This window comes from Ambystoma mexicanum, unplaced genomic scaffold (genome assembly GCF_040938575.1).
Source record: "Ambystoma mexicanum isolate Mex_15411 unplaced genomic scaffold, UKY_AmexF1_1 Mex_scaf20, whole genome shotgun sequence".
NCBI lineage: Eukaryota > Metazoa > Chordata > Amphibia > Caudata > Ambystomatidae > Ambystoma > Ambystoma mexicanum.
In genome coordinates, this window is record NW_027182434.1 from 1,572,446 (window position 1) to 1,590,557 (window position 18,112).

Here is an 18,112-nt window from a genome sequence, read left to right on the forward strand (position 1 = left end):
GCAGCGGAATGAGCCCCACTTCCAGGGCGTGCTGGTAGCAAATTTCCCACAGCCCACAGGGAGCAAACGATCCCAGGTGTGATGTATCACCAGGAGAGGCTGAGATGAGAGTAGGGGTTCACGCGTGTTGCCGGACCGAGGTTAATGATGGGATTAGAGCTAGGGTTAGATGCAGGGAAAGAGTGAGAGTTATAATTAGGGATAAAGCTAACAGGTGATCATTACTCGTCATGTAACATGATACAAAGGGTCAGAAGAGGAACTGATTCAGGGTTACAATTTGGACTTCGCAGACAACAGGAGCACTAAATGGTGCTGAGGGGGACTCAATAAAGTGGACCGGCCGCCTAATGTAAGCAATTGTGCACAAATATTGTACGATGACTAGCGTTGCCGGTGCTTTTTTCTTAAAGAGTCAGTTCTTGGCACCCATTCCCTACTTGACTCAGCCTAATCTTCAAGAATATTTGTCAAGAACTATCTCCCGCGTGACAGGCGGGGATACTGACCACTATACTAACGAGGAGACGTGAGGGCATGAAATGAACAGCTGCTGATGTCTGCACAGCATCCAGCGACCACCTAGCTGGCCTAGGGGGGTCTCATTTTCCCCCGTCAAACGGCTTGCCCGATCTAAGGCTAATTTCTTTCTTTTTATCGGCACCAGGCTTAAAACTCAGTTTAAGGCGATAGTTCCGGGCTATGTTTGACTCCAGAGTTGAATCTGTCATCCCGCATTTCCTCAGCAAATCAAGCTACCCATCTCAAGTCTCATGAGCTGAGGACGGCAAAGTCCCTGTGGGCTTAGGACAGTCAAAGAAACCCCTGGGCTGCATGCTAAGCCCCTTTTCGGCTTCACTTTCCGAATCCTGCCCTAGCTTGCGATTAGTTTTTTTCTCACTTCTTGCCCCCATCTCCCACCTTGCCTCATGGTCTCCCCTCCTCTGCGCACCTGACAGTTTGCCTGCCCTTCCACTGCCTGTCTCCAGACTTTCCAAGGAGAAAAGGCAAAGCACTAAAGCGGGCCGGGCAACGGGTCAAGTTCCGCTTTCGGCGACTAGCAGGGAGGTAGCGTGGCCGAGCGGTCTAAGGCGCTGGATTAAGGCTCCAGTCTCTTCGGAGGCGTGGGTTCAAATCCCACCGCTGCCACTTTTCCTGGCCTTGCATTTTAAAGAAGAACGTAACGTTGACCTCTTCCTTCATTAGTGCCACCTCTGTCGCAATGAGCAAGCGGATGGTATGCCACACCCTGCAGGAAAAAGGTTTCGCTTCTGACGTCTTGCTTTTCTGGACATCCAGTCTCAAGTTTCCCATCTGGAACGGCGCTCCCTGCTGCTTTGTGAAGGCTTGCTGCAAGAGCCTTCGAAACCCAGGAGCTCTTGCGTTGAGCTGTGACGCGTCCTGGGAAGACCTCCCGTTGCAGCGGAATGAGCCCCACTTCCAGGGCGTGCTGGTAGCAAATTTCCCACAGCCCACAGGGAGCAAACGATCCCAGGTGTGATGTATCACCAGGAGAGGCTGAGATGAGAGTAGGGGTTCACGCGTGTGCCCGGACCGAGGTTAATGATGGGATTAGAGCTAGGGTTAGATGCAGGGAAAGAGTGAGAGTTATAATTAGGGATAAAGCTAACAGGTGATCATTACTCGTCATGTAACATGATACAAAGGGTCAGAAGAGGAACTGATTCAGGGTTACAATTTGGACTTCGCAGACAACAGGAGCACTAAATGGTGCTGAGGGGGACTCAATAAAGTGGACCGGCCGCCTAATGTAAGCAATTGTGCACAAATATTGTACGATGACTAGCGTTGCCGGTGCTTTTTTCTTAAAGAGTCAGTTCTTGGCACCCATTCCCTACTTGACTCAGCCTAATCTTCAAGAATATTTGTCAAGAACTAAAAAAAATCCAGAAAAGGTTTAACCTCCCCGTCGGGGAATTGGACCCCGGTCTCCCGCGTGACAGGCGGGGATACTGACCACTATACTAACGAGGAGACGTGAGGGCATGAAATGAACAGCTGCTGATGTCTGCACAGCATCCAGCGACCACCTAGCTGGCCTAGGGGGTCTCATTTTCCCCCGTCAAACGGCTTGCCCGATCTAAGGCTAATTTCTTTCTTTTTATCGGCACCAGGCTTAAAACTCAGTTTAAGGCGATAGTTCCGGGCTATGTTTGACTCCAGAGTTGAATCTGTCATCCCGCATTTCCTCAGCAAATCAAGCTACCCATCTCAAGTCTCATGAGCTGAGGACGGCAAAGTCCCTGTGGGCTTAGGACAGTCAAAGAAACCCCTGGGCTGCATGCTAAGCCCCTTTTCGGCTTCACTTTCCGAATCCTGCCCTAGCTTGCGATTAGTTTTTTTCTCACTTCTTGCCCCCATCTCCCACCTTGCCTCATGGTCTCCCCTCCTCTGCGCACCTGACAGTTTGCCTGCCCTTCCACTGCCTGTCTCCAGACTTTCCAAGGAGAAAAGGCAAAGCACTAAAGCGGGCCGGGCAACGGGTCAAGTTCCGCTTTCGGCGACTAGCAGGGAGGTAGCGTGGCCGAGCGGTCTAAGGCGCTGGATTAAGGCTCCAGTCTCTTCGGAGGCGTGGGTTCAAATCCCACCGCTGCCACTTTTCCTGGCCTTGCATTTTAAAGAAGAACGTAACGTTGACCTCTTCCTTCATTAGTGCCACCTCTGTCGCAATGAGCAAGCGGATGGTATGCCACACCCTGCAGGAAAAAGGTTTCGCTTCTGACGTCTTGCTTTTCTGGACATCCAGTCTCAAGTTTCCCATCTGGAACGGCGCTCCCTGCTGCTTTGTGAAGGCTTGCTGCAAGACCCTTCGAAACCCAGGAGCTCTTGCGTTGAGCTGTGACGCGTCCTGGGAAGACCTCCCGTTGCAGCGGAATGAGCCCCACTTCCAGGGCGTGCTGGTAGCAAATTTCCCACAGCCCACAGGGAGCAAACGATCCCAGGTGTGATGTATCACCAGGAGAGGCTGAGATGAGAGTAGGGGTTCACGCGTGTGCCCGGACCGAGGTTAATGATGGGATTAGAGCTAGGGTTAGATGCAGGGAAAGAGTGAGAGTTATAATTAGGGATAAAGCTAACAGGTGATCATTACTCGTCATGTAACATGATACAAAGGGTCAGAAGAGGAACTGATTCAGGGTTACAATTTGGACTTCGCAGACAACAGGAGCACTAAATGGTGCTGAGGGGGACTCAATAAAGTGGACCGGCCGCCTAATGTAAGCAATTGTGCACAAATATTGTACGATGACTAGCGTTGCCGGTGCTTTTTTCTTAAAGAGTCAGTTCTTGGCACCCATTCCCTACTTGACTCAGCCTAATCTTCAAGAATATTTGTCAAGAACTAAAAAAAATCCAGAAAAGGTTTAACCTCCCCGTCGGGGAATTGAACCCCGGTCTCCCGCGTGACAGGCGGGGATACTGACCATTATACTAACGAGGAGACGTGAGGGCATGAAATGAACAGCTGCTGATGTCTGCACAGCATCCAGCGACCACCTAGCTGGCCTAGGGGGTCTCATTTTCCCCCGTCAAACGGCTTGCCCGATCTAAGGCTAATTTCTTTCTTTTTATCGGCACCAGGCTTAAAACTCAGTTTAAGGCGATAGTTCCGGGCTATGTTTGACTCCAGAGTTGAATCTGTCATCCCGCATTTCCTCAGCAAATCAAGCTACCCATCTCAAGTCTCATGAGCTGAGGACGGCAAAGTCCCTGTGGGCTTAGGACAGTCAAAGAAACCCCTGGGCTGCATGCTAAGCCCCTTTTCGGCTTCACTTTCCGAATCCTGCCCTAGCTTGCGATTAGTTTTTTTCTCACTTCTTGCCCCCATCTCCCACCTTGCCTCATGGTCTCCCCTCCTCTGCGCACCTGACAGTTTGCCTGCCCTTCCACTGCCTGTCTCCAGACTTTCCAAGGAGAAAAGGCAAAGCACTAAAGCGGGCCGGGCAACGGGTCAAGTTCCGCTTTCGGCGACTAGCAGGGAGGTAGCGTGGCCGAGCGGTCTAAGGCGCTGGATTAAGGCTCCAGTCTCTTCGGAGGCGTGGGTTCAAATCCCACCGCTGCCACTTTTCCTGGCCTTGCATTTTAAAGAAGAACGTAACGTTGACCTCTTCCTTCATTAGTGCCACCTCTGTCGCAATGAGCAAGCGGATGGTATGCCACACCCTGCAGGAAAAAGGTTTCGCTTCTGACGTCTTGCTTTTCTGGACATCCAGTCTCAAGTTTCCCATCTGGAACGGCGCTCCCTGCTGCTTTGTGAAGGCTTGCTGCAAGACCCTTCGAAACCCAGGAGCTCTTGCGTTGAGCTGTGACGCGTCCTGGGAAGACCTCCCGTTGCAGCGGAATGAGCCCCACTTCCAGGGCGTGCTGGTAGCAAATTTCCCACAGCCCACAGGGAGCAAACGATCCCAGGTGTGATGTATCACCAGGAGAGGCTGAGATGAGAGTAGGGGTTCACGCGTGTGCCCGGACCGAGGTTAATGATGGGATTAGAGCTAGGGTTAGATGCAGGGAAAGAGTGAGAGTTATAATTAGGGATAAAGCTAACAGGTGATCATTACTCGTCATGTAACATGATACAAAGGGTCAGAAGAGGAACTGATTCAGGGTTACAATTTGGACTTCGCAGACAACAGGAGCACTAAATGGTGCTGAGGGGGACTCAATAAAGTGGACCGGCCGCCTAATGTAAGCAATTGTGCACAAATATTGTACGATGACTAGCGTTGCCGGTGCTTTTTTCTTAAAGAGTCAGTTCTTGGCACCCATTCCCTACTTGACTCAGCCTAATCTTCAAGAATATTTGTCAAGAACTAAAAAAAATCCAGAAAAGGTTTAACCTCCCCGTCGGGGAATTGAACCCCGGTCTCCCGCGTGACAGGCGGGGATACTGACCACTATACTAACGAGGAGACGTGAGGGCATGAAATGAACAGCTGCTGATGTCTGCACAGCATCCAGCGACCACCTAGCTGGCCTAGGGGGTCTCATTTTCCCCCGTCAAACGGCTTGCCCGATCTAAGGCTAATTTCTTTCTTTTTATCGGCACCAGGCTTAAAACTCAGTTTAAGGCGATAGTTCCGGGCTATGTTTGACTCCAGAGTTGAATCTGTCATCCCGCATTTCCTCAGCAAATCAAGCTACCCATCTCAAGTCTCATGAGCTGAGGACGGCAAAGTCCCTGTGGGCTTAGGACAGTCAAAGAAACCCCTGGGCTGCATGCTAAGCCCCTTTTCGGCTTCACTTTCCGAATCCTGCCCTAGCTTGCGATTAGTTTTTTTCTCACTTCTTGCCCCCATCTCCCACCTTGCCTCATGGTCTCCCCTCCTCTGCGCACCTGACAGTTTGCCTGCCCTTCCACTGCCTGTCTCCAGACTTTCCAAGGAGAAAAGGCAAAGCACTAAAGCGGGCCGGGCAACGGGTCAAGTTCCGCTTTCGGCGACTAGCAGGGAGGTAGCGTGGCCGAGCGGTCTAAGGCGCTGGATTAAGGCTCCAGTCTCTTCGGAGGCGTGGGTTCAAATCCCACCGCTGCCACTTTTCCTGGCCTTGCATTTTAAAGAAGAACGTAACGTTGACCTCTTCCTTCATTAGTGCCACCTCTGTCGCAATGAGCAAGCGGATGGTATGCCACACCCTGCAGGAAAAAGGTTTCGCTTCTGACGTCTTGCTTTTCTGGACATCCAGTCTCAAGTTTCCCATCTGGAACGGCGCTCCCTGCTGCTTTGTGAAGGCTTGCTGCAAGAGCCTTCGAAACCCAGGAGCTCTTGCGTTGAGCTGTGACGCGTCCTGGGAAGACCTCCCGTTGCAGCGGAATGAGCCCCACTTCCAGGGCGTGCTGGTAGCAAATTTCCCACAGCCCACAGGGAGCAAACGATCCCAGGTGTGATGTATCACCAGGAGAGGCTGAGATGAGAGTAAGGGTTCACGCGTGTGCCCGGACCGAGGTTAATGATGGGATTAGAGCTAGGGTTAGATGCAGGGAAAGAGTGAGAGTTATAATTAGGGATAAAGCTAACAGGTGATCATTACTCGTCATGTAACATGATACAAAGGGTCAGAAGAGGAACTGATTCAGGGTTACAATTTGGACTTCGCAGACAACAGGAGCACTAAATGGTGCTGAGGGGGACTCAATAAAGTGGACCGGCCGCCTAATGTAAGCAATTGTGCACAAATATTGTACGATGACTAGCGTTGCCGGTGCTTTTTTCTTAAAGAGTCAGTTCTTGGCACCCATTCCCTACTTGACTCAGCCTAATCTTCAAGAATATTTGTCAAGAACTATCTCCCGCGTGACAGGCGGGGATACTGACCACTATACTAACGAGGAGACGTGAGGGCATGAAATGAACAGCTGCTGATGTCTGCACAGCATCCAGCGACCACCTAGCTGGCCTAGGGGGTCTCATTTTCCCCCGTCAAACGGCTTGCCCGATCTAAGGCTAATTTCTTTCTTTTTATCGGCACCAGGCTTAAAACTCAGTTTAAGGCGATAGTTCCGGGCTATGTTTGACTCCAGAGTTGAATCTGTCATCCCGCATTTCCTCAGCAAATCAAGCTACCCATCTCAAGTCTCATGAGCTGAGGACGGCAAAGTCCCTGTGGGCTTAGGACAGTCAAAGAAACCCCTGGGCTGCATGCTAAGCCCCTTTTCGGCTTCACTTTCCGAATCCTGCCCTAGCTTGCGATTAGTTTTTTTCTCACTTCTTGCCCCCATCTCCCACCTTGCCTCATGGTCTCCCCTCCTCTGCGCACCTGACAGTTTGCCTGCCCTTCCACTGCCTGTCTCCAGACTTTCCAAGGAGAAAAGGCAAAGCACTAAAGCGGGCCGGGCAACGGGTCAAGTTCCGCTTTCGGCGACTAGCACGGAGGTAGCGTGGCCGAGCGGTCTAAGGCGCTGGATTAAGGCTCCAGTCTCTTCGGAGGCGTGGGTTCAAATCCCACCGCTGCCACTTTTCCTGGCCTTGCATTTTAAAGAAGAACGTAACGTTGACCTCTTCCTTCATTAGTGCCACCTCTGTCGCAATGAGCAAGCGGATGGTATGCCACACCCTGCAGGAAAAAGGTTTCGCTTCTGACGTCTTGCTTTTCTGGACATCCAGTCTCAAGTTTCCCATCTGGAACGGCGCTCCCTGCTGCTTTGTGAAGGCTTGCTGCAAGAGCCTTCGAAACCCAGGAGCTCTTGCGTTGAGCTGTGACGCGTCCTGGGAAGACCTCCCGTTGCAGCGGAATGAGCCCCACTTCCAGGGCGTGCTGGTAGCAAATTTCCCACAGCCCACAGGGAGCAAACGATCCCAGGTGTGATGTATCACCAGGAGAAGCTGAGATGAGAGTAAGGGTTCACGCGTGTGCCCGGACCGAGGTTGATGATGGGATTAGAGCTAGGGTTAGATGCAGGGAAAGAGTGAGAGTTATAATTAGGGATAAAGCTAACAGGTGATCATTACTCGTCATGTAACATGATACAAAGGGTCAGAAGAGGAACTGATTCAGGGTTACAATTTGGACTTCGCAGACAACAGGAGCACTAAATGGTGCTGAGGGGGACTCAATAAAGTGGACCGGCCGCCTAATGTAAGCAATTGTGCATAAATATTGTACGATGACTAGCGTTGCCGGTGCTTTTTTCTTAAAGAGTCAGTTCTTGGCACCCATTCCCTACTTGACTCAGCCTAATCTTCAAGAATATTTGTCAAGAACTATCTCCCGCGTGACAGGCGGGGATACTGACCACTATACTAACGAGGAGACGTGAGGGCATGAAATGAACAGCTGCTGATGTCTGCACAGCATCCAGCGACCACCTAGCTGGCCTAGGGGGTCTCATTTTCCCCCGTCAAACGGCTTGCCCGATCTAAGGCTAATTTCTTTCTTTTTATCGGCACCAGGCTTAAAACTCAGTTTAAGGCGATAGTTCCGGGCTATGTTTGACTCCAGAGTTGAATCTGTCATCCCGCATTTCCTCAGCAAATCAAGCTACCCATCTCAAGTCTCATGAGCTGAGGACGGCAAAGTCCCTGTGGGCTTAGGACAGTCAAAGAAACCCCTGGGCTGCATGCTAAGCCCCTTTTCGGCTTCACTTTCCGAATCCTGCCCTAGCTTGCGATTAGTTTTTTTCTCACTTCTTGCCCCCATCTCCCACCTTGCCTCATGGTCTCCCCTCCTCTGCGCACCTGACAGTTTGCCTGCCCTTCCACTGCCTGTCTCCAGACTTTCCAAGGAGAAAAGGCAAAGCACTAAAGCGGGCCGGGCAACGGGTCAAGTTCCGCTTTCGGCGACTAGCAGGGAGGTAGCCTGGCCGAGCGGTCTAAGGCGCTGGATTAAGGCTCCAGTCTCTTCGGAGGCGTGGGTTCAAATCCCACCGCTGCCACTTTTCCTGGCCTTGCATTTTAAAGAAGAACGTAACGTTGACCTCTTCCTTCATTAGTGCCACCTCTGTCGCAATGAGCAAGCGGATGGTATGCCACACCCTGCAGGAAAAAGGTTTCGCTTCTGACGTCTTGCTTTTCTGGACATCCAGTCTCAAGTTTCCCATCTGGAACGGCGCTCCCTGCTGCTTTGTGAAGGCTTGCTGCAAGAGCCTTCGAAACCCAGGAGCTCTTGCGTTGAGCTGTGACGCGTCCTGGGAAGACCTCCCGTTGCAGCGGAATGAGCCCCACTTCCAGGGCGTGCTGGTAGCAAATTTCCCACAGCCCACAGGGAGCAAACGATCCCAGGTGTGATGTATCACCAGGAGAGGCTGAGATGAGAGTAAGGGTTCACGCGTGTGCCCGGACCGAGGTTAATGATGGGATTAGAGCTAGGGTTAGATGCAGGGAAAGAGTGAGAGTTATAATTAGGGATAAAGCTAACAGGTGATCATTACTCGTCATGTAACATGATACAAAGGGTCAGAAGAGGAACTGATTCAGGGTTACAATTTGGACTTCGCAGACAACAGGAGCACTAAATGGTGCTGAGGGGGACTCAATAAAGTGGACCGGCCGCCTAATGTAAGCAATTGTGCACAAATATTGTACGATGACTAGCGTTGCCGGTGCTTTTTTCTTAAAGAGTCAGTTCTTGGCACCCATTCCCTACTTGACTCAGCCTAATCTTCAAGAATATTTGTCAAGAACTAAAAAAAATCCAGAAAAGGTTTAACCTCCCCGTCGGGGAATTGAACCCCGGTCTCCCGCGTGACAGGCGGGGATACTGACCACTATACTAACGAGGAGACGTGAGGGCATGAAATGAACAGCTGCTGATGTCTGCACAGCATCCAGCGACCACCTAGCTGGCCTAGGGGGTCTCATTTTCCCCCGTCAAACGGCTTGCCCGATCTAAGGCTAATTTCTTTCTTTTTATCGGCACCAGGCTTAAAACTCAGTTTAAGGCGATAGTTCCGGGCTATGTTTGACTCCAGAGTTGAATCTGTCATCCCGCATTTCCTCAGCAAATCAAGCTACCCATCTCAAGTCTCATGAGCTGAGGACGGCAAAGTCCCTGTGGGCTTAGGACAGTCAAAGAAACCCCTGGGCTGCATGCTAAGCCCCTTTTCGGCTTCACTTTCCGAATCCTGCCCTAGCTTGCGATTAGTTTTTTTCTCACTTCTTGCCCCCATCTCCCACCTTGCCTCATGGTCTCCCCTCCTCTGCGCACCTGACAGTTTGCCTGCCCTTCCACTGCCTGTCTCCAGACTTTCCAAGGAGAAAAGGCAAAGCACTAAAGCGGGCCGGGCAACGGGTCAAGTTCCGCTTTCGGCGACTAGCAGGGAGGTAGCGTGGCCGAGCGGTCTAAGGCGCTGGATTAAGGCTCCAGTCTCTTCGGAGGCGTGGGTTCAAATCCCACCGCTGCCACTTTTCCTGGCCTTGCATTTTAAAGAAGAACGTAACGTTGACCTCTTCCTTCATTAGTGCCACCTCTGTCGCAATGAGCAAGCGGATGGTATGCCACACCCTGCAGGAAAAAGGTTTCGCTTCTGACGTCTTGCTTTTCTGGACATCCAGTCTCAAGTTTCCCATCTGGAACGGCGCTCCCTGCTGCTTTGTGAAGGCTTGCTGCAAGAGCCTTCGAAACCCAGGAGCTCTTGCGTTGAGCTGTGACGCGTCCTGGGAAGACCTCCCGTTGCAGCGGAATGAGCCCCACTTCCAGGGCGTGCTGGTAGCAAATTTCCCACAGCCCACAGGGAGCAAACGATCCCAGGTGTGATGTATCACCAGGAGAGGCTGAGATGAGAGTAAGGGTTCACGCGTGTGCCCGGACCGAGGTTAATGATGGGATTAGAGCTAGGGTTAGATGCAGGGAAAGAGTGAGAGTTATAATTAGGGATAAAGCTAACAGGTGATCATTACTCGTCATGTAACATGATACAAAGGGTCAGAAGAGGAACTGATTCAGGGTTACAATTTGGACTTCGCAGACAACAGGAGCACTAAATGGTGCTGAGGGGGACTCAATAAAGTGGACCGGCCGCCTAATGTAAGCAATTGTGCATAAATATTGTACGATGACTAGCGTTGCCGGTGCTTTTTTCTTAAAGAGTCAGTTCTTGGCACCCATTCCCTACTTGACTCAGCCTAATCTTCAAGAATATTTGTCAAGAACTATCTCCCGCGTGACAGGCGGGGATACTGACCACTATACTAACGAGGAGACGTGAGGGCATGAAATGAACAGCTGCTGATGTCTGCACAGCATCCAGCGACCACCTAGCTGGCCTAGGGGGTCTCATTTTCCCCCGTCAAACGGCTTGCCCGATCTAAGGCTAATTTCTTTCTTTTTATCGGCACCAGGCTTAAAACTCAGTTTAAGGCGATAGTTCCGGGCTATGTTTGACTCCAGAGTTGAATCTGTCATCCCGCATTTCCTCAGCAAATCAAGCTACCCATCTCAAGTCTCATGAGCTGAGGACGGCAAAGTCCCTGTGGGCTTAGGACAGTCAAAGAAACCCCTGGGCTGCATGCTAAGCCCCTTTTCGGCTTCACTTTCCGAATCCTGCCCTAGCTTGCGATTAGTTTTTTTCTCACTTCTTGCCCCCATCTCCCACCTTGCCTCATGGTCTCCCCTCCTCTGCGCACCTGACAGTTTGCCTGCCCTTCCACTGCCTGTCTCCAGACTTTCCAAGGAGAAAAGGCAAAGCACTAAAGCGGGCCGGGCAACGGGTCAAGTTCCGCTTTCGGCGACTAGCAGGGAGGTAGCGTGGCCGAGCGGTCTAAGGCGCTGGATTAAGGCTCCAGTCTCTTCGGAGGCGTGGGTTCAAATCCCACCGCTGCCACTTTTCCTGGCCTTGCATTTTAAAGAAGAACGTAACGTTGACCTCTTCCTTCATTAGTGCCACCTCTGTCGCAATGAGCAAGCGGATGGTATGCCACACCCTGCAGGAAAAAGGTTTCGCTTCTGACGTCTTGCTTTTCTGGACATCCAGTCTCAAGTTTCCCATCTGGAACGGCGCTCCCTGCTGCTTTGTGAAGGCTTGCTGCAAGAGCCTTCGAAACCCAGGAGCTCTTGCGTTGAGCTGTGACGCGTCCTGGGAAGACCTCCCGTTGCAGCGGAATGAGCCCCACTTCCAGGGCGTGCTGGTAGCAAATTTCCCACAGCCCACAGGGAGCAAACGATCCCAGGTGTGATGTATCACCAGGAGAGGCTGAGATGAGAGTAAGGGTTCACGCGTGTGCCCGGACCGAGGTTAATGATGGGATTAGAGCTAGGGTTAGATGCAGGGAAAGAGTGAGAGTTATAATTAGGGATAAAGCTAACAGGTGATCATTACTCGTCATGTAACATGATACAAAGGGTCAGAAGAGGAACTGATTCAGGGTTACAATTTGGACTTCGCAGACAACAGGAGCACTAAATGGTGCTGAGGGGGACTCAATAAAGTGGACCGGCCGCCTAATGTAAGCAATTGTGCATAAATATTGTACGATGACTAGCGTTGCCGGTGCTTTTTTCTTAAAGAGTCAGTTCTTGGCACCCATTCCCTACTTGACTCAGCCTAATCTTCAAGAATATTTGTCAAGAACTATCTCCCGCGTGACAGGCGGGGATACTGACCACTATACTAACGAGGAGACGTGAGGGCATGAAATGAACAGCTGCTGATGTCTGCACAGCATCCAGCGACCACCTAGCTGGCCTAGGGGGTCTCATTTTCCCCCGTCAAACGGCTTGCCCGATCTAAGGCTAATTTCTTTCTTTTTATCGGCACCAGGCTTAAAACTCAGTTTAAGGCGATAGTTCCGGGCTATGTTTGACTCCAGAGTTGAATCTGTCATCCCGCATTTCCTCAGCAAATCAAGCTACCCATCTCAAGTCTCATGAGCTGAGGACGGCAAAGTCCCTGTGGGCTTAGGACAGTCAAAGAAACCCCTGGGCTGCATGCTAAGCCCCTTTTCGGCTTCACTTTCCGAATCCTGCCCTAGCTTGCGATTAGTTTTTTTCTCACTTCTTGCCCCCATCTCCCACCTTGCCTCATGGTCTCCCCTCCTCTGCGCACCTGACAGTTTGCCTGCCCTTCCACTGCCTGTCTCCAGACTTTCCAAGGAGAAAAGGCAAAGCACTAAAGCGGGCCGGGCAACGGGTCAAGTTCCGCTTTCGGCGACTAGCAGGGAGGTAGCGTGGCCGAGCGGTCTAAGGCGCTGGATTAAGGCTCCAGTCTCTTCGGAGGCGTGGGTTCAAATCCCACCGCTGCCACTTTTCCTGGCCTTGCATTTTAAAGAAGAACGTAACGTTGACCTCTTCCTTCATTAGTGCCACCTCTGTCGCAATGAGCAAGCGGATGGTATGCCACACCCTGCAGGAAAAAGGTTTCGCTTCTGACGTCTTGCTTTTCTGGACATCCAGTCTCAAGTTTCCCATCTGGAACGGCGCTCCCTGCTGCTTTGTGAAGGCTTGCTGCAAGAGCCTTCGAAACCCAGGAGCTCTTGCGTTGAGCTGTGACGCGTCCTGGGAAGACCTCCCGTTGCAGCGGAATGAGCCCCACTTCCAGGGCGTGCTGGTAGCAAATTTCCCACAGCCCACAGGGAGCAAACGATCCCAGGTGTGATGTATCACCAGGAGAGGCTGAGATGAGAGTAAGGGTTCACGCGTGTGCCCGGACCGAGGTTAATGATGGGATTAGAGCTAGGGTTAGATGCAGGGAAAGAGTGAGAGTTATAATTAGGGATAAAGCTAACAGGTGATCATTACTCGTCATGTAACATGATACAAAGGGTCAGAAGAGGAACTGATTCAGGGTTACAATTTGGACTTCGCAGACAACAGGAGCACTAAATGGTGCTGAGGGGGACTCAATAAAGTGGACCGGCCGCCTAATGTAAGCAATTGTGCATAAATATTGTACGATGACTAGCGTTGCCGGTGCTTTTTTCTTAAAGAGTCAGTTCTTGGCACCCATTCCCTACTTGACTCAGCCTAATCTTCAAGAATATTTGTCAAGAACTATCTCCCGCGTGACAGGCGGGGATACTGACCACTATACTAACGAGGAGACGTGAGGGCATGAAATGAACAGCTGCTGATGTCTGCACAGCATCCAGCGACCACCTAGCTGGCCTAGGGGGGTCTCATTTTCCCCCGTCAAACGGCTTGCCCGATCTAAGGCTAATTTCTTTCTTTTTATCGGCACCAGGCTTAAAACTCAGTTTAAGGCGATAGTTCCGGGCTATGTTTGACTCCAGAGTTGAATCTGTCATCCCGCATTTCCTCAGCAAATCAAGCTACCCATCTCAAGTCTCATGAGCTGAGGACGGCAAAGTCCCTGTGGGCTTAGGACAGTCAAAGAAACCCCTGGGCTGCATGCTAAGCCCCTTTTCGGCTTCACTTTCCGAATCCTGCCCTAGCTTGCGATTAGTTTTTTTCTCACTTCTTGCCCCCATCTCCCACCTTGCCTCATGGTCTCCCCTCCTCTGCGCACCTGACAGTTTGCCTGCCCTTCCACTGCCTGTCTCCAGACTTTCCAAGGAGAAAAGGCAAAGCACTAAAGCGGGCCGGGCAACGGGTCAAGTTCCGCTTTCGGCGACTAGCAGGGAGGTAGCGTGGCCGAGCGGTCTAAGGCGCTGGATTAAGGCTCCAGTCTCTTCGGAGGCGTGGGTTCAAATCCCACCGCTGCCACTTTTCCTGGCCTTGCATTTTAAAGAAGAACGTAACGTTGACCTCTTCCTTCATTAGTGCCACCTCTGTCGCAATGAGCAAGCGGATGGTATGCCACACCCTGCAGGAAAAAGGTTTCGCTTCTGACGTCTTGCTTTTCTGGACATCCAGTCTCAAGTTTCCCATCTGGAACGGCGCTCCCTGCTGCTTTGTGAAGGCTTGCTGCAAGAGCCTTCGAAACCCAGGAGCTCTTGCGTTGAGCTGTGACGCGTCCTGGGAAGACCTCCCGTTGCAGCGGAATGAGCCCCACTTCCAGGGCGTGCTGGTAGCAAATTTCCCACAGCCCACAGGGAGCAAACGATCCCAGGTGTGATGTATCACCAGGAGAGGCTGAGATGAGAGTAGGGGTTCACGCGTGTGCCCGGACCGAGGTTAATGATGGGATTAGAGCTAGGGTTAGATGCAGGGAAAGAGTGAGAGTTATAATTAGGGATAAAGCTAACAGGTGATCATTACTCGTCATGTAACATGATACAAAGGGTCAGAAGAGGAACTGATTCAGGGTTACAATTTGGACTTCGCAGACAACAGGAGCACTAAATGGTGCTGAGGGGGACTCAATAAAGTGGACCGGCCGCCTAATGTAAGCAATTGTGCACAAATATTGTACGATGACTAGCGTTGCCGGTGCTTTTTTCTTAAAGAGTCAGTTCTTGGCACCCATTCCCTACTTGACTCAGCCTAATCTTCAAGAATATTTGTCAAGAACTAAAAAAAATCCAGAAACGGTTTAACCTCCCCGTCGGGGAATTGAACCCCGGTCTCCCGCGTGACAGGCGGGGATACTGACCACTATACTAACGAGGAGACGTGAGGGCATGAAATGAACAGCTGCTGATGTCTGCACAGCATCCAGCGACCACCTAGCTGGCCTAGGGGGGTCTCATTTTCCCCCGTCAAACGGCTTGCCCGATCTAAGGCTAATTTCTTTCTTTTTATCGGCACCAGGCTTAAAACTCAGTTTAAGGCGATAGTTCCGGGCTATGTTTGACTCCAGAGTTGAATCTGTCATCCCGCATTTCCTCAGCAAATCAAGCTACCCATCTCAAGTCTCATGAGCTGAGGACGGCAAAGTCCCTGTGGGCTTAGGACAGTCAAAGAAACCCCTGGGCTGCATGCTAAGCCCCTTTTCGGCTTCACTTTCCGAATCCTGCCCTAGCTTGCGATTAGTTTTTTTCTCACTTCTTGCCCCCATCTCCCACCTTGCCTCATGGTCTCCCCTCCTCTGCGCACCTGACAGTTTGCCTGCCCTTCCACTGCCTGTCTCCAGACTTTCCAAGGAGAAAAGGCAAAGCACTAAAGCGGGCCGGGCAACGGGTCAAGTTCCGCTTTCGGCGACTAGCAGGGAGGTAGCGTGGCCGAGCGGTCTAAGGCGCTGGATTAAGGCTCCAGTCTCTTCGGAGGCGTGGGTTCAAATCCCACCGCTGCCACTTTTCCTGGCCTTGCATTTTAAAGAAGAACGTAACGTTGACCTCTTCCTTCATTAGTGCCACCTCTGTCGCAATGAGCAAGCGGATGGTATGCCACACCCTGCAGGAAAAAGGTTTCGCTTCTGACGTCTTGCTTTTCTGGACATCCAGTCTCAAGTTTCCCATCTGGAACGGCGCTCCCTGCTGCTTTGTGAAGGCTTGCTGCAAGAGCCTTCGAAACCCAGGAGCTCTTGCGTTGAGCTGTGACGCGTCCTGGGAAGACCTCCCGTTGCAGCGGAATGAGCCCCACTTCCAGGGCGTGCTGGTAGCAAATTTCCCACAGCCCACAGGGAGCAAACGATCCCAGGTGTGATGTATCACCAGGAGAGGCTGAGATGAGAGTAGGGGTTCACGCGTGTGCCCGGACCGAGGTTAATGATGGGATTAGAGCTAGGGTTAGATGCAGGGAAAGAGTGAGAGTTATAATTAGGGATAAAGCTAACAGGTGATCATTACTCGTCATGTAACATGATACAAAGGGTCAGAAGAGGAACTGATTCAGGGTTACAATTTGGACTTCGCAGACAACAGGAGCACTAAATGGTGCTGAGGGGGACTCAATAAAGTGGACCGGCCGCCTAATGTAAGCAATTGTGCACAAATATTGTACGATGACTAGCGTTGCCGGTGCTTTTTTCTTAAAGAGTCAGTTCTTGGCACCCATTCCCTACTTGACTCAGCCTAATCTTCAAGAATATTTGTCAAGAACTAAAAAAAATCCAGAAACGGTTTAACCTCCCCGTCGGGGAATTGAACCCCGGTCTCCCGCGTGACAGGCGGGGATACTGACCACTATACTAACGAGGAGACGTGAGGGCATGAAATGAACAGCTGCTGATGTCTGCACAGCATCCAGCGACCACCTAGCTGGCCTAGGGGGGTCTCATTTTCCCCCGTCAAACGGCTTGCCCGATCTAAGGCTAATTTCTTTCTTTTTATCGGCACCAGGCTTAAAACTCAGTTTAAGGCGATAGTTCCGGGCTATGTTTGACTCCAGAGTTGAATCTGTCATCCCGCATTTCCTCAGCAAATCAAGCTACCCATCTCAAGTCTCATGAGCTGAGGACGGCAAAGTCCCTGTGGGCTTAGGACAGTCAAAGAAACCCCTGGGCTGCATGCTAAGCCCCTTTTCGGCTTCACTTTCCGAATCCTGCCCTAGCTTGCGATTAGTTTTTTTCTCACTTCTTGCCCCCATCTCCCACCTTGCCTCATGGTCTCCCCTCCTCTGCGCACCTGACAGTTTGCCTGCCCTTCCACTGCCTGTCTCCAGACTTTCCAAGGAGAAAAGGCAAAGCACTAAAGCGGGCCGGGCAACGGGTCAAGTTCCGCTTTCGGCGACTAGCAGGGAGGTAGCGTGGCCGAGCGGTCTAAGGCGCTGGATTAAGGCTCCAGTCTCTTCGGAGGCGTGGGTTCAAATCCCACCGCTGCCACTTTTCCTGGCCTTGCATTTTAAAGAAGAACGTAACGTTGACCTCTTCCTTCATTAGTGCCACCTCTGTCGCAATGAGCAAGCGGATGGTATGCCACACCCTGCAGGAAAAAGGTTTCGCTTCTGACGTCTTGCTTTTCTGGACATCCAGTCTCAAGTTTCCCATCTGGAACGGCGCTCCCTGCTGCTTTGTGAAGGCTTGCTGCAAGAGCCTTCGAAACCCAGGAGCTCTTGCGTTGAGCTGTGACGCGTCCTGGGAAGACCTCCCGTTGCAGCGGAATGAGCCCCACTTCCAGGGCGTGCTGGTAGCAAATTTCCCACAGCCCACAGGGAGCAAACGATCCCAGGTGTGATGTATCACCAGGAGAGGCTGAGATGAGAGTAGGGGTTCACGCGTGTGCCCGGACCGAGGTTAATGATGGGATTAGAGCTAGGGTTAGATGCAGGGAAAGAGTGAGAGTTATAATTAGGGATAAAGCTAACAGGTGATCATTACTCGTCATGTAACATGATACAAAGGGTCAGAAGAGGAACTGATTCAGGGTTACAATTTGGACTTCGCAGACAACAGGAGCACTAAATGGTGCTGAGGGGGACTCAATAAAGTGGACCGGCCGCCTAATGTAAGCAATTGTGCACAAATATTGTACGATGACTAGCGTTGCCGGTGCTTTTTTCTTAAAGAGTCAGTTCTTGGCACCCATTCCCTACTTGACTCAGCCTAATCTTCAAGAATATTTGTCAAGAACTAAAAAAAATCCAGAAACGGTTTAACCTCCCCGTCGGGGAATTGAACCCCGGTCTCCCGCGTGACAGGCGGGGATACTGACCACTATACTAACGAGGAGACGTGAGGGCATGAAATGAACAGCTGCTGATGTCTGCACAGCATCCAGCGACCACCTAGCTGGCCTAGGGGGGTCTCATTTTCCCCCGTCAAACGGCTTGCCCGATCTAAGGCTAATTTCTTTCTTTTTATCGGCACCAGGCTTAAAACTCAGTTTAAGGCGATAGTTCCGGGCTATGTTTGACTCCAGAGTTGAATCTGTCATCCCGCATTTCC

General features: G+C 51.4%; 16 non-coding genes across 16 annotated transcripts; 11 read left to right on the forward strand and 5 right to left on the reverse strand.

Annotated features, from left to right (window-relative positions):
- The first annotated feature begins 1,067 nt into the window (after positions 1–1,067).
- TRNAL-AAG (transfer RNA leucine (anticodon AAG)) lies at positions 1,068–1,149 on the forward strand. The gene has a single exon. It is a non-coding gene; the product is annotated as a tRNA-Leu (tRNA).
- A 1,386-nt stretch (positions 1,150–2,535) lies between these two features.
- TRNAL-AAG (transfer RNA leucine (anticodon AAG)) lies at positions 2,536–2,617 on the forward strand. Its single transcript has one exon. It is a non-coding gene; the product is annotated as a tRNA-Leu (tRNA).
- A 1,386-nt stretch (positions 2,618–4,003) lies between these two features.
- Positions 4,004–4,085, forward strand: TRNAL-AAG (transfer RNA leucine (anticodon AAG)). The gene has a single exon. It is a non-coding gene; the product is annotated as a tRNA-Leu (tRNA).
- A 774-nt stretch (positions 4,086–4,859) lies between these two features.
- Positions 4,860–4,931, reverse strand: TRNAD-GUC (transfer RNA aspartic acid (anticodon GUC)). The gene has a single exon. It is a non-coding gene; the product is annotated as a tRNA-Asp (tRNA).
- Positions 4,932–5,471: 540 nt separating this feature from the next.
- On the forward strand, positions 5,472–5,553 carry TRNAL-AAG (transfer RNA leucine (anticodon AAG)). The gene has a single exon. It is a non-coding gene; the product is annotated as a tRNA-Leu (tRNA).
- Positions 5,554–6,889: 1,336 nt separating this feature from the next.
- Positions 6,890–6,971, forward strand: TRNAL-AAG (transfer RNA leucine (anticodon AAG)). The gene has a single exon. It is a non-coding gene; the product is annotated as a tRNA-Leu (tRNA).
- Positions 6,972–9,163: 2,192 nt separating this feature from the next.
- Positions 9,164–9,235, reverse strand: TRNAD-GUC (transfer RNA aspartic acid (anticodon GUC)). Its single transcript has one exon. It is a non-coding gene; the product is annotated as a tRNA-Asp (tRNA).
- Positions 9,236–9,775: 540 nt separating this feature from the next.
- TRNAL-AAG (transfer RNA leucine (anticodon AAG)) lies at positions 9,776–9,857 on the forward strand. Its single transcript has one exon. It is a non-coding gene; the product is annotated as a tRNA-Leu (tRNA).
- A 1,336-nt stretch (positions 9,858–11,193) lies between these two features.
- TRNAL-AAG (transfer RNA leucine (anticodon AAG)) lies at positions 11,194–11,275 on the forward strand. Its single transcript has one exon. It is a non-coding gene; the product is annotated as a tRNA-Leu (tRNA).
- A 1,336-nt stretch (positions 11,276–12,611) lies between these two features.
- TRNAL-AAG (transfer RNA leucine (anticodon AAG)) lies at positions 12,612–12,693 on the forward strand. The gene has a single exon. It is a non-coding gene; the product is annotated as a tRNA-Leu (tRNA).
- Positions 12,694–14,030: 1,337 nt separating this feature from the next.
- Positions 14,031–14,112, forward strand: TRNAL-AAG (transfer RNA leucine (anticodon AAG)). Its single transcript has one exon. It is a non-coding gene; the product is annotated as a tRNA-Leu (tRNA).
- A 774-nt stretch (positions 14,113–14,886) lies between these two features.
- Positions 14,887–14,958, reverse strand: TRNAD-GUC (transfer RNA aspartic acid (anticodon GUC)). The gene has a single exon. It is a non-coding gene; the product is annotated as a tRNA-Asp (tRNA).
- A 541-nt stretch (positions 14,959–15,499) lies between these two features.
- On the forward strand, positions 15,500–15,581 carry TRNAL-AAG (transfer RNA leucine (anticodon AAG)). The gene has a single exon. It is a non-coding gene; the product is annotated as a tRNA-Leu (tRNA).
- A 774-nt stretch (positions 15,582–16,355) lies between these two features.
- TRNAD-GUC (transfer RNA aspartic acid (anticodon GUC)) lies at positions 16,356–16,427 on the reverse strand. Its single transcript has one exon. It is a non-coding gene; the product is annotated as a tRNA-Asp (tRNA).
- A 541-nt stretch (positions 16,428–16,968) lies between these two features.
- TRNAL-AAG (transfer RNA leucine (anticodon AAG)) lies at positions 16,969–17,050 on the forward strand. Its single transcript has one exon. It is a non-coding gene; the product is annotated as a tRNA-Leu (tRNA).
- Positions 17,051–17,824: 774 nt separating this feature from the next.
- TRNAD-GUC (transfer RNA aspartic acid (anticodon GUC)) lies at positions 17,825–17,896 on the reverse strand. Its single transcript has one exon. It is a non-coding gene; the product is annotated as a tRNA-Asp (tRNA).
- Between the last annotated feature and the right edge of the window lie 216 nt (positions 17,897–18,112).